Here is a 19,848-nt window from a genome sequence, read left to right on the forward strand (position 1 = left end):
GTAAGGACCAGAGAAAGATTACAAATCGGCAGGAGGGCGAGGAATAGAATAAAGAAGAGTGAGTAGCAAGAAACTTCACACTAGCAGCCACCATGGGAGGGTCTGGGCCTTATGCTTCCCGTTTACCTAGCTTTCAGTTTTCCTATTTTAAATGAAGGGTTTATGTAATGTAATATTTAAGGTTGACTCCAGCTTCAACAGTGTATGATCCCATGAAATACTAACTCCATTTTCTCAATAATGTCTTAAAGTATAGCTGCTAGAGTTCCATATCTTTGGGTTAAGGTTTTGTTCTCCTGTATAATTCAGACACTCAGTAGGCCAATAAAAGTTACCCTAACCTGCAAATCAACACAATATAAGGAAAAAGGACTCCAACTCTGAGGAACCTTAATGGATTTAATATCTAAGCTAGGGTTCAAGTCCTGCGGGTCCCCCAGGACTTGGAGGGCTGAAGAGATATTTAGCCAGAAATCATAATTTCATATATTATTCTATGGAACCACATGAAACTCCCATTTTTGTAAGTCAAAAATGGCTGAATATTGACAAATGTATAAAGTCTGACCTAGAATTTAACCAGCAGATGTCTCCTTTATGAAGAAGCAAGCATTTTTCTGATATAAAATTTGTATCTGTTTTATGACACATTAAACAGTTGTAACTGATTTTTTTTTTCTTTAACCATTTTCCCCATTTTTTACCATCAGTTAAACCCAAGGTATAACTGAATGTGAATAAGAAAACAAAAGGATAGGCATGTATTTATAATGAATTGACTTGACAAAAAAAGTTTTTTTCCTGGTTCTAAGGAGAGGTTGTTTGCTAATAGATGTGGTCGACCTGCTTGTGGTTTTGTAAGACTTTGTTTCATCTGTGCCATTTTTTTTTTCCTACAGAGTTCACAGCAATTCCTAGTGGAACGGGCGCAAGAAAATAAGAATTCTAGCTTAGTTATCTTAAGACAAAAGATAGAGAGGCAGGAGTACAAATCTTGATACTATATGGGCTCTTTCCATTCCAGCCTGGTTTGGCTAGGCCTCCTCTAGGATTCTGGGGGGAGCGGGGGGGCGGAAATCTAGACCCAATTTGTAAACTGGAAAATGAGAGTACCTAGATATGCAGGCTGAGGCTGAGGGCTGAAGGGAAGGAGAGATGGAACGAGAAAGAAAAGAAGTAGGGGAATTCAAAGGATATGGAGAATTAGAAGAATTAGGAACATCAGGAGAATTTGGAGAAAGGAACTGAGGAAGAGGATTAAAATTAGAGAAGGAAAAGGAGACCCCTGCTTTCCAACCTATGATCCCTTGATTGGTCGTCTTAAGAAAAGAGACCGGAAGTGAATGTTACTTGTTTTTAAATCATTGCTTTATTGCTTACCTCCTTTCAAAAGACTTTAACATGAGCAGGAGAACAAAGGAGCAGGAACACTCTAGAGCTGCTTAAGTGAGAGAATATATAGTTTTTAAAGGGACTTCTATTCCTTGTTCAGCTCCTAGTGCTGTACAATGGCCCAGGAAAACTGAATTAGAAAACTCATCGTCAAAAAAAGTGTCCAGAGCTCTCTGGATTCCCCTTCTCATCCTTCACAATCTCATCAATCACTTTTAGTATGTATGTGTTTCTGTGAATTCCAACATTGCTGGTAATCAACATGGATAAGGCCATGTTCTGGAAACAGACTAGAAATGTTGTTTGACGTCTGGATTAGGCTGTTGACAAACAATGTGGTCTGTCGGATATTCTGCAAAACACTGCCACCTGTAGAAAACCAACCCCAGAGTAGCTATGTCTTGTCTCCTGGCAGATGCTAAACAACAGTCTCATTTCTGAGCTAAAGTTCAGCAAAAAAGGAGGACTTGTATGCCACTTTTCAGGGTATTTCCTTATTTACACGTCACTGTGTTCAACGATTCTCAGGACAACACAATCAACTATCTTGGCCAAGCAAATAAACAAAATAATAAAGAAATAATCGCTCTGGGTATACTTCCTCAAGGACTTTCCCCCACAACACTTCTTCCCTCCAGAAGCAAACTCTAAGGCCCTGGTTTATTGGTGGTATATATTTTCAGTCTGCCAAAAACTTGGAAAGGAAGCTTGCTGAATTTAGCTTCCCCAGAACTGAATTCAACTGGACGTCGAACTTCTAGTAGGGCTTGTAAAAGTTCCACTGTTGGCATCTGCACTTAGAGCAAAGACACAGCTGTAAAAAACGTCTTCTTGCCAAAACGTGATTTGGGAAAGGTCATTTTATTACACGATATTTATATTGTTTTTCCATGGTACAAAGTGTTCTGATGTGTATGCAGAGCTGAGAGGAAGAGAAATACTGAAAGAAATCCTTACAGCCCAATAGTCCCAGGCATATTGTTGGCCAAAAAGATGGTTGGTGTAAATTCCTTAGCTAAACCAGCCTTCAGTACAATTCAGCTTTACTGCATCGATCAGATTAAAAAGAGAGTTCTATCACGATAAGACCTGCATCTCCCCTATTTTCTGAGACATCATCAGAGAGAAACATGATTAGAAGTACATCTTGCTTTTATAGTCACCGAGAACAATCAAGATATTCCCCCTTTCAGTAAAGAAAAAATAAGTCAGGTTATTCACATTTCTAATAGTTTATCTTGTTTACACACCATGTTGCCCATTTTAAAGGGCTTACATTTTCTCTGCTGGATTTCTTTTCTCGAAGAAGCATGTGTCCGTTATATTCTAAACAGACCTACATATTTAATATGGAAAGCTGAATATCTTTAAATGAGAACAGATGGGTGGTTTTGTTTATCTTCACTTGGCTCTATCACAGGGTCCTACACACATGGGTGGAATTCTTAATACCAAGTTTATAATAGTGACAAGCAGGATTCACTGGATAAATACTTCTCTGACCATATATGTTATTTAACCTCCCCCTGATGTGGAGTCCAAGCTAAATATTTCTGGGTTTTGTTTTCTGTTTTTTGTTTAATCATTGATTCTCTGTTTATTGCCAGTATGTTTCAGACGTTGGGATCAGGTGTTTGAAAATGAGAAACCAAAAAGGGTTTTTACTCTTGCCTTCAGGGTATAGCTAGTGCTGTGACTTTAAGTCTCTTGTTTCACTTGCTAAAAAGTACTTGAAAGAAAAGAAGCAAAAAGAGCCAAACAGATTGAGAGAGTAAAGAATCTGACCTGGCGGGCCATGGTTCCCTTTCACTCAGCCCATCACAAACATCACTTTTTTGTGCTAACATGTTTATAGAGGTAGCACCTCACGGTATCTTCTAGCCAGTTGTAAGTTATTTGGTAGGGCAAACTTTATCACCATTATCTTCAGTAGTGGCCCACTGGAGAATGCGCGCAGTAAGGATCGTATTCTCTGATAACATCTGAGGATATGTTTGACTGATTTGCCTCTTAGATGATGAAGTCTGATGTCTCCTTGGAATTCCATTTGAGAGAGATTTAAAAATGAAACATCATGCATATTCCGCAAGGCTGCCTGGAAGTTCAACTCCAAGTAGCTTAATCACTTTCTATGCATTTTTCCTTAAAAGAAGCCATTGTGTGAACCAGGAAAGGAATTTATTTTAAAAGAGAACATTTTAAATAAAACAGCAATACTGTAGGAAACTATTCCTTGAAATGTTGGATTTTAATGTCCCTCATATAATATGCCACCCTAGCAAGACCATTTTTAGAGGACAAGGTTTCTGCTTACAGGCAAGTTGTATTAGATTTTCCAGAGAACACAAGGCCAGTACATAATTGATTTGCATTTAGTCCATTTTACTCTTTTTGATCAGTGTTAGTAAACAGAATTCCAAATCATAAACAGTCCCACTCAAATTTGGGAAGAACTGTCCTAATAGTTGGAATGGAAATAGTAATATGGGAGAGGCAGAGGTATCAGAAAAATTATCTGAAATTTGATATAAGGCAAAAAAAAACATAGTGTTAGCTATTTCAAAGTTATACTAACTGTTCTGTCTCACCCACCTAAACAGTTAAAAAACAAACAATATAATAGACAATCTGAAAGGCCAGTGAGAAAATCATTTAAATGACTGAATGTTTGTACACTTTGTAAAACAAGTAAGAAAGTTGAAACTGAGGTGAGTATCAGGGGCTATAAGTTAGTCATGTCTTTAGCCAGACCACCTTTAATTGAACTCTCTCTAGTGATTCAGTAACTAGGCCAAGGAGGTCTTATACCAATTTTTCCCCTATGGTGGAGAGCGAGATTTCCTACTTATGATCTAAGCATAAGAGATCAATTAATTAGAATGCAATACACTAGAGATATCACTAATGAACATATAAAAATAATTTTATATTACAAGTATTTAGCATTAGCTCAACTTTGGAAGGGAGATAACAACCTCATTTTGCAAATAAGAACACAGATGCCTGGAGAAGTTACGCAACTATTTAGTGTGTTAACATTCACAGCTGGGACTGGGGGTCAAGACTTTTCTGAGTTGTGAGCAAGTCTGTGTGGTTAAACATGCCAAGACTTTAGTCATAGTTTCAATACTCAGTAGTTGAGTAACCTTGAGCAGATCACTTAACTTTTCTATGTCTCTGTTTCTTCAGCTTTTCCAAGGAGAAAACTACTACTAACTCATTGCTGTGAGCTTTTAGAAGAGATCATTCACTTAAAGCTCTTTAGCACAGTGGCTAGTTCATAGTAAGCACTCAAGAAACCTGAGCCATATAGAAAAAGAAAATGAGATGATAACACAAGTCATTTTAAAAAGATTTTCCCAATGTATTAAAGAGGATATATTCATACTACTGAATGTTTGACTCAATTTCCTTTCTCAAGAAAGATTACGTATAGTGAGAACTCAAGTGGAAAATGATGAGTTACAGGCATAATGTGGTATATGATACTAAAAGAAATACCTGATTCATTTTGTTTACTCTGATAAGGCAGGAAGGTGAAAATACACGTTAGAGAGCTTTTGACCAATATCAGTGAGACAATAAATCCATTTCTGGTTAGCCTTCAGTTAGCTTTAAAAAAGTCAGTGGACATTCTGGTTTAAGTCATATATGTTTCTATAAGCCTTTTTTAAATACAAAGGGCTTTAAAACACTTTAAAGAGTGAAATTTCAAGATGATTTGTGAGCAGAGTTTATTTTTAATTTTCCTTCTCTGTCTGGATCCTGTAGTGATTTACAGCAAAGTTTGCTTGACCTTCAGTAAAGGCTTCAGTTATTTTTACCTTCAAAGTAAAGAAGATGGGAAGATAAAAGAAATCAAGTCACAGAAGTTGCCAGGGCTGGCCAAGTGATTCCCAACTCAGAATCCTTGTGCCTTGAGCCCCCTTCAGACAAGCTACTGGCAAATCCAGGTCAGAACACCAAGCAATTGGCAGGCTAGTTTCAGAACAAAGTCAGCCAAATATAACTGTTTAGATCCTGATGCTGAGGAGGCATTAATCTATGGATTGTTGAAGCCCTTAGAAGTTAGCAATGAGAGGCTTTGTCACTGAAAAGAGGCAGAAATGGCTAAAGCCAGAAGCATATAAGCAGTAATTACTTTCTAAGATACAATCAACTTGACCTGTCTGCTTCTGAGTCAGGTCTACCAGAAACCAGTACAGACTTATCATTTTTTTTTTAAAAGTCTCAATCACTTCATCAATAGCTCTTCCAAAATAAATAGAAAAAAAATCTTATCATAGTTCCTTTTTTGTTTGTTTTAAGGCTACATGAGTCCATTCCCTTTATGGGGAATCTCTTCGGGAACTTCACTGATAGCCAATTAAAAACTAGCGACCTATTTATCTTCAAATCTCCTTACTAGAAGCCTTTCCCAACCACTAAGATATTGAAGTTCAACATTTAAGAGCAGTTTATTCCGGGTTGTCTGTGATGGAGAAAGGGGATGAGAACCACTTTCAAGGGCTTTTCTCGTGACATTTACCCCTCAGCTCTGAGGGGAACGCGTCAGCTCCCTCGGTCCACAGCTGTGTGTGCGTCCCTCCTGACTGCAGTGCCCGCGGATGCATTCCCAGTCCTCACAGGGGCCATCAGTCTGATTTGAAAGCTGGATGGAAGCCATAAACGGGCAACAGTGTGTAAACAGATCAGTCCCTTCCCGCTCCTCATACGAAAAAAGAAAAGTAAAGACGGATGGAGGCAAGTGTAGGAGAGACAAAGGTGTTAAGAAAAATGCCCAAAACTCAGAGATAAGACAAAATCAGTTAAATCTGAATTAAAATGAAGAAGTCAGTTCTTCAGTCCCTCTATCCACATTGTAAGCAATTCAGTGGTTACATGAGACTAGTGGGTACATATTAGCACAAAGAAAAAACACTTCTATCATTGCAGAAATTTCTATTGGACAGCTGTTGTTTTAAGAGAAGGTAACTTTCTCTTATTATTAATCAGAGCTCAGACTCTCTAAAATTAGGTGTCAACTGGTAAAAGATCAATAAATTACAAATAGTTTTTGCTCCCTAGAGATGCAAATAATTTTCATTCAGAAGCACAGATGATTCCACAGGTTATGATTTTATTACCTGAAAGAAACTGATCAGTTTATCTAAATTTGCAATTTTGTTCCAATATTTTTTGACTAAATATATATATAACTTTCTCACATCCTCCTTTAAATCAGCTTTGTCATCCTGCTATGTTCCTTGTTATTGAATTAGAGAACTCCATGACATATACTCACTATATATTTGAGAGTATAATATTTCTAACTTTTAAATAATTATACTCCAGGGATTGAACAGATGTGCCCAGTAAAAATCTCACTTAAATAGGATCTAAATTAAATATTGGGCAGATTGTTCTATTAGAAAAGTTTCATAACTGCTTCTCTGCTTTTCCAACAACGCAGCCTCACAGGATAGAGACTAATAGTCTAGGCTTCGAAGACATGGTAAAGGTCTGTAGAGCTACTTCAAGGATAATATACAAGAAGGAAGTAGAAACAAAATAGAAGAGAGAAAGAGGAGGAAGATGGAAACTTCCATTTCTACTCTGTATATAATACTATGGTTTGACATTTTTTTAAAATTAACAAGCATACAGAGTCATATAGTTAAAAGTAAACTAAAATGAAAGTTGCATGTACAGGGAGGCAATTTAGTATTAAGTCAGCACTCTATTATGTACTAGTATATGACCAATTAACCAAGTTAACCAATTTATCTGAGCTTCCATTTCCTGATCTATAAAATGGGAATCATAACAAGTAGATCGTAGGGCTAGCGTGATGATTGAATTTGATATAGATGTCTAGCATATAATAAGAATTTGATAAATGTTCATTGTTACTGTTACCATTCATGCAATCCAGGAACGGTCCATACAGTTACTCACTGAAAAAGTAACACATAATGCCACCCATCTGATAGTGAAAATTCATGTGAATTCTGCACTCTCATAGATGATTTCATTTTAAGTTGAACATAATTTCCTCTCACATTCTTCCAGTAAAGATGTTTCACATTTATCTTGACTTTGCCTGTTCTTGATAAGCTCAAGTTACTCTTAGGAGCACACATGCCCCGGAAGGAAAAGCAAGACATCTGGGATACATGAGCTTTGGGTTCAACTTTCCCAAAGACTAGTAGGAAAAGTCTTTAAACCTTATTTTAGTGGATTTTGATGAAAGGAGAGTATTAGACAGCAAATACAGACGCATACAAGCATATACACATCACTAATACCAACACCAGTACTACCCAGACAATGCTGAAAACACTACCCAAAAACTTACCAGAACTTGCAATTTGGACAATTATTTTTAGTGAATGAAAGGAGACAAGAACAAAGACTCCATACATGACATAGTCACACCAACCCCCTCCACCCTGATATTCAACCAGCCTAACTTTTCATATTTCTCTTCATTCTAGCACAATGCATACATTTGAAGCAATTTACATGTTAGACTAAAGAGAACCCCAGAGAGGGGAAGCTCATAAGTAAATGCATCAGCAACAAAGAACCAATTTTAACAAGGTCAAAACCCCAAGTAGCCCAGAGAATCTCCCTGGGAGCACAGAGATTCTTCCCCACATCGCCAGGCCCAGGAGACGCGACACCAAGGTTCTGCTGCCGTGTCCGTGGCAGATGGTGGTGTGGGGACAGTGTTACGTGAGCCTGGGAATTCCTCAGGGGGAAGTTAGGAGGGGAGGAAAGATAGATATTAAGTCTTCTAAGTCCCTGACAATTAATGGTAAAGATATTTACAGCAAGTGCTAAGCAGAGACTTTATTAAAATTGATTCCTTGTCCACATTTACCCAGTACCTTTAAAGAATCACTTAATATTAATGAAAAATAAAAGGTTCATATAATATTAACATTAATATTCAGTATTAATAAAAGTAATACTCAATTTTATTACTTAAAGGATCATTTCCACTGGACTTAAATAGGCTTTGGCTCTAACTTCCCTGTAATGATTTCTGCCCCCTACAGCCTACTATTTTGAGAAAACTGTTCAGTCTCCACTTCCTGGTACTCTTCATGCTCACTGAGTGTTGGCTTCCACTGTTATTAGTACTGACCCAACTCTGGGGTCATCATAAGGAGGCCAATTCCTAGTATTTCTTAGCTTTATTGAGGAAAAGCCAGTGGTGTGGTTTATCAGGATCCTGCCAGTAAAGATGCACCACTCCTGAAGTTGAATGTAATGAAACAGTGTTAATGAAGGGAGGTATGGGTGTGGTCAAACAAGGGGTGAAGAGGCACCTAGAGACTAGGAAACCTAAATGACCACTGTTATGGACTGAATGTTATATGTCCCCAAATTCACATGTTGAAATCCTAACTCCCAATGAGATGGTACTAGGAGGCAGGGCCTTTGAGAGATGATTAGGTCTTACGGGTAGAGTTCTTATGAATGGGATTAGCACCTTTCTAAGAGAAGACAGGAGAATGTGGTACTCTCTCTGCTCCTCTGCTCTCTGCCACGAAGGGATACAATGAGAAGAGGGTCATCTGAAAACCAGGAAGTGTTCCCTCACTTCCTAGACACTAGATGGGCCAAGACCTTGATCTTCGACTTGCCAGCCTCCAGAACTGTGAAAAAACAATTTCGATTGTTCAGGCCATCCAGTCTGAGGTAATTTTTTATAGCAGCCCAAGCTAAGACAACTACTCCTTGGGCCGAGGAGATAAGTAGTAGCCTTGGTTACTATCAGAGGGGAGTTGACAGAGCACCCTGACTCTTCTCTCTCTCTGGATCCCTCTGATTTTCTAACATCATTCTCTAGCTGAGTCTAACTTGACGCTTGCAGGCTAAACAGCCCCAAGTGTGGCCTACACAGCCTCCTGAGCGAGCATACAAAAGCTATGTTTTAAGAACCTGAACCTGGAGTCAAATCCATGGTTAATGTGCTTATTCACTCCTGGTGGGTGAAATGCGCTCTCCAGGAGGCCTGTGCTGGCCTTCTGTCCCTGCTCCCGCAACCTCCTTCCCTTCATTCGTAAAAGCTTCCATTAAAACAACCACCTAAACAAGTCAGAAGATACACAAACACAACTTGTGCTACTTAATTTCAAAGCTCAAGCTCTTTGAACAGCATTGAAGTCTGTTTCTCATAGAAGGCAAATTAGTTAATGTCAAATGTGCTCTGTGAATATCAACAGACCACACAAATGTTTTCTTATTTTAGGCAGTCCTCCTAGCAGGTTCAAATAATCCATTTGGTTTAAGAGAAAGAAGGGATGGGCATTTATACATATAAATTGTCAAAATTAAGGGCCATTTCATATTAAAACAATATTAATTATTCATTTAGCAAAGGAGTAAAATTCACCTATGATAGAAAACCCCTGGGGTGATATTCTTTTCTACGAACTTGCTTCTAAGCCAAATAATATCCCAAATACCCTTCTTACTCAACCTCTCCTCCTGGAAATGAGAAAAGGCTCTGAAAGTAAAACTCAACACTTCACAGTCACACACTGTCTTAGAGGCTGGCATCTGCAAGTTCTCTTGAACCAGGAGGTCAGATCCAGAAATCCAGAGATGAAGCACTGTGCATGGAAAACTCCCTTGCCTATGCCTCTCTAATAAAGGTCAACCTTTGGAAAAAGTCAGTGCAGCCTGTTCCAGGCCTCGGATTTTGGAGACTGGCAGAGGAGGACCCCCTGAGGAGGTGCCTAACACCTGGCTTAGTTTTCAAGTCCTATGCCTTTCTGCCCCCCAGGGACTTTCTGGAAACAGAACAATCACTGTCCAAACTCAACTCACAGTTGTTCATTCTTCAAGAGAGAAGTCTATTGTTCTGCCAACTGGATGCTTCAGACTTTCAACAGCAGACTGAACCGGTGACCCAGGGACTTAGAGAAGAAGACTACCCAAAGAATACATTTTTATTTGCTAGAAAATAGGTGTCTTGTTCACCTAATTATAACACACTCAGAGATCTGAATCCTTCTACTCTATGGGTCTGAATAAATTTGGACTTGCCACCCTCCCTCTCCAAAATATTATGGAATCATAGCAATGGCTTTAAATAATTTTGGTTGTTTTTCTGGTTTTAATTAATTGAAGAGCCTGACAATGTAACCTATTTTAAGAAGTCTTGTTATGAACTTGACATTGCTGAGGACGGAAGATTGTTAAAAATATTCGGAGGAGCAGCTATCCACCTAGAGTCACCAAAGCAGCCTGGCCCAATCTGCAAATATCTTCCCTGTCACTTGCTTGCATGGTCTGAACTTCAGCCTTTAGAGGTTTATTTCTTGATCTTTCAACTACCTTGCTTTCCAAGAGACCCATATTCAAGTGCAAACACCAGTAAGAAAGGACACTCTTGAAGCTGTTGGGATCCCTGACAGTAGAGGGAAAGGTGGAACAGACAGTAGGGAGCTTCCATGGCTTCAAAGAGGGGTGTTAAAGGGTGCTAAAAATACTCCCCTACTTCACAAATTTTCTTAAAGTTTATCACTATAGCACAGATTTTCAAAAGAGCCTTCAGGTTTACAAGATCCCACTTATTAACCCTGTGGCCTTTGACAAACCTTTTCCACTTTCTAAGCCTCAGTCTCACCATCTGTAAAATGAGGCAATAATGCTTTATTTATAAAGTTTTGTGAGGATTACATGAGATAATTTATATAAATTAACTAACATAGAATTAAATAACTATTCTATTCAAAAACAGAATAGAATGATGGCAATCCCATCTGCCCTCCACAAAGAAATAAGGAAGAACATGTAAACGTTTACGGAGTAAGGACAAATAAAGAAGCGGCAGATGGTCGGAACACTGCAGTGGCAGCTGGCTCTGTGTTTTGCTCCTGTACTACTTTTGTCCCTTGCTGGGAATAGAGAGGAATTATAAAGGAGCTGTGGTTGAATTCTGCAGAGCTGATTTGACTCAGAGGAGAGAGACACAGGGAAAGTGATAGATAAAAGTAGCTGCCTGATTCCTCAGATCTGTCCCAGGGAGAATATTTATTTAGGTCCAAGGAAACCATTTGATTTGGCAAATTATGGTTTTAAGATTTCTTATATCTAAATGCTAACATTTCTTCTCTCCAACTAAGTGCTTTGTAGCTTTAATAATGTGGTCCTGTAAATTACTTTTCCTGTGGCTCCCAGCCTGCCTGAAATCTAACTAGCGTGACGTTAGGCTATCTCCTGCTCACTGCTTAACGTTGTGATGGGACAGTAGTCAGGGAAGGCACTGGAAAAGTAATAGAGCAAAAAGCAGTGGATCTGGGATCAGACTGAGGCTTTTAGGTTAATGATAATCCTTGTTTGCTCAGCAAAGGGGCTTGCAATGAAGGAAAATGATGTAGGTAGAGGTAAGTTCTCATGAAGAAGGCTCAAAAGACACCCCACTAATTTTAAGTGATAAAAATCATTTTGAGGGCAAATTTTCTTTGTATATAAGGATGTTTTATTTTTAAATTTTGTCTGTTTACCATCTTAAAAAGAAGACTGTTTCATTAAACAAGTAATACATGGGCATCATGGGTGCACATGGAACCATCTAGGGAGAGAGCAAGGAGAGGGAACATGTGTGGAACTGAGCTCAGATGTTCTCCTGAACAGCTACTCTGCAGTTGCCTACGCAACACTGGTATTTCATTCACTACTATTTTCATGTATCCAAGTTGCGCCTATTGGGACAATGCCAGTCTTTCAAGCTCAAAGTAGCACTCTGTCATTTGGGCCCTAGTGCAACACTCTGGGGCCACTACGTCTCAAAGAGTGTCTGCAAAGGGCTCTAGAGCCTTCAGACCCAGAATGCCACGCTCTGGAGCCTCACAGCCATGCACCTGCTGGTTTTAAGGTCCTCCTTACAGGCCCCTCTCCATTCAAAATAAGCCAAGACACTCTTGGTTCCTCCGATCCTTTACATATTTCAAGATATGTGAGAAATCTGTTTAGACTCACCAAAGATGCCAATGTATATGGATCCCAGGGCTGCCAACTGCCACATCCATATCCCCTGGGAATGGACATTCTATATACCCTGTCTATACAATGACCAGCAACTTTCCAGCCAGCAACTCCCTCTTGGTCACATGCTATTAATTTTAATGCCTCTCTCCATCCTTCCCCTCAATCCTAATAATGAAGGTAGGAATCCAAGTAAATGTCAAGGATCTTCTTACAAAATGTTTGAAGTTGCTTACAAACAAGGAAACTATTTCACTCTTATCCTCCCCAAGTCATTATTAATAGTACCTCCTCTATCCAAAAAAGTGATAAAATATATGATCACCACGTTTTAGAAAAGTCACCATCATGGAGATTACTTGACAAACCATATTCTCCCCCATATTAGTTTAGGCAAAGGTTATGTTGCTATAACAAAGAGACCCCCAAAATACAGTGGTTTACAGAATACAGAGATTCCTTTGTTTCTCATTTAACTGTCCTGAGATGTACTGTCAAGGCTCCCCTCTCCATAGGGTCATCCAGGAACCAAAGTTCCTTCCCTATTGGTCTACCATCTCTTAGGGGGTTGACTTTTTGTACATATTTGAATCTGAGTTACAGTTTGGATTCCAACTCATAGCAAGGGGAAGAGGGAGTATGCAGGAGACATGCCCAAAGGTTGAAGGACCAAAGGCAGCACACATCACTTCTGCTCCCATTTCTCTTGGCAAGAACCTAGTTAAGTGGCTATGCCCAGGGTCTTAGCCTAAGTTCCTTTACAAGCAAAATCTGGGACAAAAGCTTTTGTGTTTTTTTTTAATTAAGGTGTGCAATTCCAGGAAGCAGAAATGAGGAAAAAATGGAACATTAAGGAAGGAAGGAATGGAAGCAAATATGAGTGTGTATTATTGAGTTGTCCACTCATGGCAGCAGGTGTGACCAATTATTCTTGTAGGACCACTTTTTGGGAAGCTATACAAACTGTTGGAGAGGAATTTATTCACTGTTTTCTATTTCCTATTGGTCAAAGTTTCAAAGGCACTAAACTCCCTTAAGTTTAAAGTCATGCATCTTTTCTTCCTTTCTTCCTTCCTTCCATCCATCCATCCTGCCAGCCATCCAACATAATTCCATAATTCCATAGTATATAGCTCTATGAGTTTGGACCAATGAATACAGTTGTGTAAACACAACCATAAAGACAAGGAATAATCCATCATCTCAAAAGGTTCTTTTTTTTTTTTCCAGGGGACAGAGCGAACACAATCCCCAACTACCACAAATTTTGCATTTGAGTTTCCCACATTTGGAGAAATCGCAGGGGTCAGTGCATCCAGGGTGCAATTGATAAACCTCGCCCTAGGAAAACTCCCTTTGTGATCATGGTATTTCCCCTGGCAGGTAAGTATCAAAAGGTTCATGTTTACTCATTTGTAGCAGCCATCCACTCCTGTCACTTCAGCCCCTCGCAGCCATTGGTCTCTGTTCTGTCCCTGTGTTTTGCCTTTGGAAGAATGTCACATAAGTGGAATTACACTGCATGTAGCCTTTTGATTCTGGTTTCCTTCACTTAACATAATGTATTTGATGTGCATCCATGTTATTTCCTGTTTCAACTTATTCTTTTTATTGTTGAGTACTATGTGTTCTGTAATACAAATGTAGCAGATTGATGGCCCATGCATCAGTTGAAAGACATCTGGCCTGCCTCCAGTTTTGTATCCTTAAGAAGAAAGATGCTATAAATATTCACATACATGTTTTTGTATGAACACAATTACATTTATCTTGCAAACTCTTCCAGAGTCTTTTGATTTACATATTAATGTCCCTACATTTCAGATGAAAAAGCTGGGTCTCAGGGAAGTAACTGACCCAGTGTCACACAGCTAGCTGAGTGGTGGAAACTGGATTTGAACCCCGGTATCCCAAGCTCATGGTCTTTGAGAAAAAGAAACATAAACAAATAATTACACTACACATAAAAAAACACATGTGTAATAAGTTACATAATAGAAAAATAAGTGCCAATGAAATACAATGGAATCTCAGAAAAATGTATCTCTTTTCCCAGTTAGATGGTCATGGAAGTCTCCAGGCTGGGCCTATAATTCTGTGTCTTAAAGCATGAGATGGTCTTCTCTAAGCAGATAAGCTGGTGGAAGGGTTAGAATGTTTGGTGTCACAGGGACAGGGATGGTCAGTTTTGGTGTCTGCTGCCGCTAAGCACCTAGAACAGTACCTTGCATACAGTAGGCATTCAGTAAATATTTCCTGAATGAATTTCAGACAAAATACCATGTATAAGGGCAGAGCACCTGGTTTGCACTGAGTCCCCCTGCCAGGTATATACAGCCTCTCCTTTAGGTGCAAGACACACATTCCAGCTGCTTCTTATAGGGGCTTTTGCAGAAATCTTGACATTATTTTTAAATTTTCAGATGCCCAGTAGCTACGCCCTGCCTCCTGAGCCCTGGAAGTCAAGAGTCCTATTTTTAACCATCCTCTTTTGACAAGCTAGGCTTGGGCCTCTGTGAGCTGCCCCAATGTGCAAACAGAGATGTGAAACTTTGGAGGCAGTCTTATCTTCCAGTGTGCTGCCAACTCTGTGGACATCATGGATTCTGTTCCTTGTCTCTAAGGCACAAGCTCAGGTTCTTCTCAAAGAAGGCCAAAGCCCAGGTGTGGCAGGTCCCAAGGGGGAGAAAATCAAAGACAACCTATTGGTCTAGAACTCATGAAAGGGGGTTCAGGCAGCTTCACCAGGTGTCAGGAAGGCAGGTAGAGAGGCTGTTGGCCCTTTTCTTTCCTTAAGTACAGTTGACCCTTAACAACATGGGTTTCAACTATGTGGGTCCACGAGTATGAGACTTTTTTCAATAAATATATTGGGAAAACTTGTGCAGATGTGTGACAATTTGAAGAAATATTTTCTTTTCTCTTGCTTACCTTATTATAAGCATAAAGTATATATTACATATAATACACAAAATATGTATAGATCGACTATTTGTTATCAGTAAGTCTTCTAGTCCACAGTAGGCTGTGAGTAAAGTTTTGGGGAAGTAGAAAGCCACGCATGAATTTTTCAACAGTGCAGGAGTTCAGTGCCCCAATCCCCAAGTTGTTCAAGGGTCAACTGTACTACTTACTACTACTAAAATTTTGAAAACACTATAAATCAAAAGAAGAGTCTGAGATTATTCCCACTCCCACATTGGAAGAGGAGCGGTTAATGTATCAGCATAGATATGTTCATGTTTTCTAGGGTCATAAAAAGACACACACAGGATAGAGTAAAGATGGCAGTGTAAGAGGAGAGGCAGAGGCTTCCTCCTAAAACTGGATACGATTAGAAAATTTAATTGGCGTAACTAATCCTGAGAGAGCAACAGGAAAGAGGAGGGTGCCAGACTGCACACACCTGGAGAAAAGAGCAGACCTCAGCGAACAGGGTAACTACCGGAGCTGTGGCTCCGCGGGACCCGAGCCCCCTCCCCACCCCAGCTCACAGGCGGGAGGAAGACAAACAGAGCAGGGAGGGAGTGGAAGGCTTGGGACTGCTGAATACCTAGCTCCAGAGATCTGTGCTGGGAGCACAAACCTACATTTCATGGTGCTTTCATGAGACTCGCATGACTACCGGGTTGGAAAGTTAATACAGGCAGAGTTCCTGGGGAGACTGGGATTCTGGCTGCTTGTGGAAAGCAGGGATCCATATCTGGCTGCTCTGGGACAAAAACTTATACCTGTGTGCCTGGCCCACTGTCTCAGGCAGTGGAGACAGGCACAGCAGCCAGGCGGTGGGGAACAGCTCTTTCCTACCCCCAGTACCGCTCCCCTGTAACCCCTGACATTGCTTCAGGGGCTCAGCAGCTCCAGAATAGAGCTTCTGGACACTAGGGGGCGCCATATACAAACATGCAACGCCAAAGGAACCTTGTCCAGAGTAAAATTAATACAACTCCCGAGAAAGATTTAAATGATATGGACCTCGTGACTCTTCCTGAAAGGGAGTTCAAAATAAAAATCATCAACATCCTTATGGAGGTACGGAAAGACATCCAAGAACTCAGGAATGAATTCAGGTCAGAGATCCTATCGTTAAAGAACACGATGGAGGGTATTAAAAGCAGGTTGGATACGGTGGAGGAGACAATAAACGAAATAGAAACTAGAGAAGAGGAATTCAAAGAAGCTGAGGCACAGAGAGAAAAAAGGATCTCTAAAAATGAAAGAATATTGAAAAAACTGTGTGACCAATCCAAGCGGAACAATATTCGCATTATAGGGATACCAGAAGAAGAAGAGAGAGAGAAAGGGATAGAAAGTGTCTTTGAAGAGGTAATTGTTGAAAACTTCCCTAATCTGGGGAAGAATATAGTCTGTCAGGCCATGGAGATCCACAGATCCACAAGGGACCCAAGGAAGACAACACAAAGACACATAGTAATTAAAATGGGAAAGATCAAGGATAAGGACAGACTCTTAAAAGCAGCCAGAGGCAGAAATAAGATCACATACAAAGGAAAGCCCATCAGACTAACATCAGTCTTCTCAGCAGAAACCTTACAGGCCAGAAGGGAGTGCCATGACGTATTAAATGCCATGAAGCACAAGGGCCTGGAACCAAGATTACTTTATCCAGAAAAATTATCATTTAAATTTGAAGGAGGGATTAAACAATTTCCAGATAAGCAAAAGCTGACAGAGTTTACCTCCCACAAACCATCTCTACAGTCTATTTTGGAGGGACTGCTATAGATGGAAGTGTTTCTAGGGTTGGATAGCTGTCACCAGAGGTAGTAAAATCACGGTAGGGAGGGTGGAGCAGCTGATTGCGAGGCAAATGCAAAATTAAACTGACTATCACCAAAGTCAATCAAGGGATAGACAAAAAGTACAGAATTTGATACCTAATATATAAAGAATGAAGGAGGAAGAAAAAGGAGGAGAAATAGAAAAGAACCTTTAGATTGTGTTTGTAACAGCATACTAAGTGAGTTAAGTTAGACTCTTAGATAGTAAGGAAAGTAACCTCGAACCTTTGGTAACCACGAATCTAAAGCCTGAAATGGCAATAAGGACATACCTATCGATAATCACCCTAAATGTAAATCGACTGAATGCACCAATCAAAAGATATAGAGTCATTGAATGGATAAAAAAACAAAACCCATCTATATGCTGCTTACAAGAGACTCACCTCAAACCCAAAGACATGCACAGACTAAAAGTCAAGGGATGGAAAAACATCTTTCATGCAAATAATAGGGAGAAAAAAGCAGGTGTTGCAGTACTAGTATCGGACAAAATAGACTTCAAAACAAAGAAAGTAACAAGAGATAAAGAAGGACACTACATAATGATAAAGGGGTCAGTCCAACAAGAGGATATAACCATTCTAAATATATATGCACCCAACACAGGAGCACCAGCATATGTGAAACAAATACTAACAGAACTAAAGGAGGAAATAGACTGCAATGCATTCATTTTAGGAGACTTCAACACAAGATTCACTCCAAAGGACAGATCCAGCAGACAGAAAATAAGTAAGGACACAGAGGCAATGAACAACACACTAGAACAGATGGACCTAATAGACATCTACAGAACTCTACACCCAAAAGCAGCAGGATACACATTCTTCTCAAGTGCACATGGAACATTCTCCAGAATAGACCACATACTAGGCCACAAAAAGAGCCTCAGTAAATTCAAAAAGATTGAAACCCTACCAACCAACTTTTCAGACCACAAAGGTATAAAACTAGAAATAAAGTGTACCAAGAAAGCGAAAAGGCTCACAAACACATGGAGGCTTAACAACACGCTTCTAAATAGTCAATGGATCAATGACCAAATTAAAATGGAGATCCAGCAATATATGGAAATAAATGACAACAACAATACAAAGCCCCAACTTCTGTGGATGCAGTGAAAGCAGTTTAAGAGGTAAGTATATAGCTATCCAGGCATATTTAAAGAAGGAATAACAAACCCAAATGAATAGTCTAATGTCACAAATATCAAAATTGGAAAAAGAAGAACAAATGAGGCCTAAAGTGAGCAGAAGGAGGGACATAATAAAGATCAGAGAAGAAATAAACAAAATTGAGAAGAATAAAACAATAGAAAAAATCAATGAAACCAAGAGCTGGTTCTTTGAGAAAATAAACTAAATAGATAAGCCTCTAGCCAGACTTATTAAGAGAAAAAGAGAATCAACACACATCAACAGAATCAGAAATGAGAAAGGAAACATCACGACAGACCCAACAGAAATGCAAAGAATTATTAGAGACTACTATGAAAACCTATATGCTAACAAGCTAGAAAACCTAGAAGAAATGGACAACTTCCTAGAAAAATACAACCTTCTAAAACTGACCAAGGGAGAAACACAAAATCTAAACAAACCAATTACCAGCAAAGAAATTGAAGCGGTAATCAGAAAACTACCCAAGAAAAATCCCCCGGGTCAGTTAGATTTACCTCGGAATTTTACCAGACATACAGAGAAGACATAATACCCATTCTCCTTAAAGTTTTCCAAAAAATAGAAGAGGAGGGAATACTCCCAACCTCATTCTATGAAGCCAACATCACCCTAATACCAAAACCAGGCAAAGACCCCACCAAAAAAGAAAATTACAGACCAATATCCCTGATGAACATAGACCCAAAAATACTCAATAAAATATTAGCAAACCGAATTCAAAAATATATCAAAAGGATCATACACCATGACCAAGTGGGATTCATCCCAGGGATGCAAGGATGGTACAACATTCAAAAATCCATCGACATTATCCACCACATCAACAAAAGGAAAGACAAAAACCACATGATCATCTCCATAGATGCTGAAAAAGCATTTGACAAAATTCAACATCCATTCATGATAAAAACTCTCTGCGAAATGGGTATAGAGGGCAAGTACCTCAACATAATAAAGGCCATATATGATAAACCCACAGCCAACATCATACTGAACAGTGAGAAGCTGAAAGCTTTTCCTCTGAGATCAGGAACAAGACAGGGATGCCCACTCTCCCCACTGTTATTTAACATAGTACTGGAGGTCCTAGCCATGGCAATTAGACAAAACAAAGAAATACAAGGAATCCAGATTGGTAAAGAAGAAGTTAAATTGTCACTATTTGCAGATGACATGATATTGTACATAAAAAACCCTAAAGACTCCACTCCAAAACTACTAGAACTGATATCAGAATACAGCAAAGTTGCAGGATACAAAATTAACACATAGAAATCTGTGGCTTTCCTATACACTAACAATGAGCCAATAGAAAGAGAAATCAGGAAAACAATTCCATTCACCATTGCATCAAAAAGAATAAAATACCTAGGAATAAACCTAACCAAGGAAGTGAAAGACCTATACCCTGAAAACTACAAGACACTCTTAAGAGAAGTTCAAGAGGACACTAACAAATGGAAACTCATCCCATGCTCCTGGCT

At 39.4% G+C, this 19,848-nt stretch overlaps 2 long non-coding RNA genes and 1 other non-coding gene across 23 annotated transcripts in view; 1 reads left to right on the top strand and 2 right to left on the bottom strand.

Annotated features, from left to right (window-relative positions):
* LOC108391663 (uncharacterized) overlaps positions 1-19,848 on the top strand; it is a 284,047-nt gene that overhangs the window by 174,828 nt on the left and 89,371 nt on the right. For 8 of the 12 annotated variants that reach the window (XR_012128935.1, XR_012128934.1, XR_012128928.1 and 5 more), the window contains exon 4: positions 13,609-14,078. This is a non-coding gene — a long non-coding RNA (uncharacterized lncRNA). The remainder of the gene's footprint in view (positions 1-13,608; positions 14,079-19,848) is intronic. The other 4 variants (XR_012128936.1, XR_012128937.1, XR_012128933.1 and 1 more) reach the window with 1 other exon arrangement.
* LOC118972528 (uncharacterized) overlaps positions 1-19,848 on the bottom strand; it is a 465,003-nt gene that overhangs the window by 168,350 nt on the left and 276,805 nt on the right. The gene's annotated exons all lie outside the window — the stretch shown is intronic.
* Positions 13,606-13,769, bottom strand: LOC118972569 (U1 spliceosomal RNA). The gene has a single exon (XR_005061603.1). It is a non-coding gene; the product is annotated as a U1 spliceosomal RNA (small nuclear RNA).

This window comes from Manis javanica, chromosome 3 (genome assembly GCF_040802235.1).
Source record: "Manis javanica isolate MJ-LG chromosome 3, MJ_LKY, whole genome shotgun sequence".
Taxonomy (NCBI): domain Eukaryota; kingdom Metazoa; phylum Chordata; class Mammalia; order Pholidota; family Manidae; genus Manis; species Manis javanica.